Source organism: Oncorhynchus masou, unplaced genomic scaffold (genome assembly GCF_036934945.1).
Source record: "Oncorhynchus masou masou isolate Uvic2021 unplaced genomic scaffold, UVic_Omas_1.1 unplaced_scaffold_11654, whole genome shotgun sequence".
NCBI classification, from domain to species: Eukaryota; Metazoa; Chordata; class Actinopteri; order Salmoniformes; family Salmonidae; genus Oncorhynchus; species Oncorhynchus masou.
The window spans coordinates 4522-7514 of NW_027001416.1; the positions used below are offsets into that span (position 1 = coordinate 4522).

General features: G+C 46.2%; 1 long non-coding RNA gene across 1 annotated transcript; it reads right to left on the reverse strand.

Moving 5' to 3' along the window:
• Window positions 1-386: 386 nt before the first annotated feature.
• Window positions 387-928, reverse strand: LOC135529501 (uncharacterized). The gene is made up of 3 exons (XR_010453706.1): window positions 904-928; window positions 678-730; window positions 387-410 (listed from the first exon to the last, which is right to left on the reverse strand). It is a non-coding gene; the product is annotated as an uncharacterized LOC135529501 (long non-coding RNA).
• Window positions 929-2993: the final 2065 nt, after the last annotated feature.

The window sequence follows — 2993 nt, forward strand, 5'->3', positions numbered from 1 at the left end:
ATATTTCACAGTATGTTTGAGTTAGTTTGAAACTTTCCCACGAATTCTCTGATTTTTTCAGAAATTCCAGTTGAAGATTTGTAGGTCGCAGGACTTCCTTGCAACTTATTCCCTGTTGATTCCAGAAATTCTCCAACCGTGGAGTTTTGGTATAATTTGGGGATTCTGCAATCTAGTTTGCTGCATAATGCTTTATGTGAAGTACAGTACCTTTCTGGATCATTGATCCGTCAGGGTTACTGGTGCTGTTGACCAGTGCCTCCCAGCGGGTCGTTTTCTGTGAAGGGGATGGGGGGTCTGGCACCAGCTTCTTCTCACCAGGCCCAGAGGTCTCAGCAACACCCCAAAGTCCTCCAGCCCAGTCAGCCGGTCTGGGTCAGAGTCGCCTAGAGGGCCCAGCTCCCAGTCTTCTGGTTGGAAGAAGCAGATATCGTCATGAGTCATCTTTTTATTTATTTTAAATGTATTTATTCATATTTTCATTTAGTCTTTATTTAAGACCCATGAGGTTAGAAACCTCTTGTGAGGGGGACCTGAATGTGATTCACCAGATGATTCGCTGTCTCCCGAGCACATGGTGAATTTATTATAAGAAAACATTGGTTCACTGGGAGTCACTTAAACATATGATTCACAGAGCAGAAGAAACCGTGACAAATAGAGGGTCAAATCCTTACCATCGGAGGTGCTGTCCAGTCGTCCAATTAAATCAGAAGCAAGCCCTTTCATTCTGAGGAGAGACAAACAGTATGCCTGGGAGTAACTGACAGACTCAAATGTTGTAGTACTTTTAACAAGTATATACAGTGTTACTATGCAGCTCGAAGGACTATGAAAAAGTGCATATTCGTGTGTGACTCCTGCACAAATAAGGCTTAAGCATAAAGTGCATATCTTACTCACCGGTCATGTTTGGATCCAATCTCCCCAGGTTAGCTGCCAGGTACTTCTCTACAGGTGCTACAGAGCAGGTAGTAAGGGCTACCGGACCCACACTCCCCCTCCGAACCACCCGTCCACGTATGCCCCAGTAGAGCGGTACCCTCGCCGCCCAGCGCTCTGGCCACAGCCCGGTGATGCCTCTTCATGTGGTTGTTGAACTGCAGAGTCAGGGTGTTACACAGCTCACACTGTACCATGTCATGGGGCTGGTGCTCCCGCCCCCTGAGGGAAACAACAGCCATATCAACTGAACCGAACCAGGGTGTTGGGATCAATTCAACTTTTACAGTTACCTGCCTGAAATTGACTGATTTGAAATGGAATTGATTCCAACCCTGGCCTAAACCTTTTTTTTCTAGTCTATCCTACTGTTTGTCCTTTTTAATGAAGGCCGTTTGGAAGCCAAAACGTCATGTTTTTAAACTAAAAGTCATTGCGCTGATATATATTTCCCGGATCTGTGATTGTGAAATGTGATGTAGTACCTCGACCATCCAGAGGGTGTCTCTCTCCGCTGATGAACTCTCTAAACTGTAGCTCCTCAGGGCTCTTCATGGTAGGGTCATCCATGTACCCCAACCTGACTCCTCCTCAGCAGAAAACGGGTGCGTCTCCGCCCTCTCCGGCCACTCAGACACCCCTGGGTCCTGCCTGTACAGCGGTGGGATGGGGTTGGGGGACTGAGAGTCTGGTTGAAGAAAGGATGGTGGTGGAAATATAGTAGGTTAGCAAGAAGAAAATAGTCACAATGAACAGTACATGACTGTCTCTTTCTAATCTTTTCCCACTTCTTTTTTACACATAAAAACGACAGATAGCCCTCCAGAGGATAACATATGAAAGACAGATAGCCCTCCCAGAGGATAACACATGAAAGACAGATAGCCCTCCCAGAGGATAACACATGAAAGACAGATAGCCCTCCCAGAGGATAACACATGAAAGACAGATAGCCCTCCCAGAGGATAACACATGAAAGACAGATAGCCCTCCAGAGGATAACATATGAAAGACAGATAGCCCTCCAGAGGATAACATATGAAAGACAGATAGCCCTCCCAGAGGATAACACATGAAAGACAGATAGCCCTCCCCCTCCCAGAGGATAACACATGAAAGACAGATAGCCCTCCAGAGGATAACATATGAAAGACACAGAGGATAACACATGAAAGACAGATAGCCCTCCCAGAGGGATAACACATGAAAGACAGATAGCCCTCCAGAGGATAACACATGAAAGACAGATAGCCCTCCAGAGGATAACATATGAAAGACAGATAGCCCTCCCAGAGGATAACACATGAAAGACAGATAGCCCTCCCAAAGGATAACACATGAAAGACAGATAGCCCTCCAGAGGATAACACATGAAAGACAGATAGCCCTCCCAGAGGATAACACATGAAAGACAGATAGCCCTCCAGAGGATAACACATGAAAGACAGATAGCCCTCCCAGAGGATAACACATGAAAGACAGATAGCCCTCCCAGAGGATAACACATGAAAGACAGATAGCCCTCCCAGAGGATAACACATGAAAGACAGATAGCTCAGAGGATAACATGTGAAAGACAGATAGCCCTCCCAGAGGATAACACATGAAAGACAGATAGCCCTCCCAGAGGATAACACATGAAAGACAGATAGCCCTCCAGAGGATAACACATGAAAGACAGATAGCCCTCCCAGAGGATAACACATGAAAGACAGATAGCCCTCCCAGAGGATAACACATGAAAGACAGATAGCCCTCCAGAGGATAACACATGAAAGACAGATAGCCCTCCAGAGGATAACATGTGAAAGACAGATAGCCCTCCCAGAGGATAACACATGAAAGACAGATAGCCCTCCCAGAGGATAACATGTGAAAGACAGATAGCCCTCCCAGAGGATAACACATGAAAGACAGATAGCCCTCCCAGAGGATAACATGTGAAAGACAGATAGCCCCCAGAGGATAACACATGAAAGACAGATAGCCCTCCCAGAGGATAACACATGAAAGACAGATAGCCCTCCCAGAGGATAACACATGAAAGACAG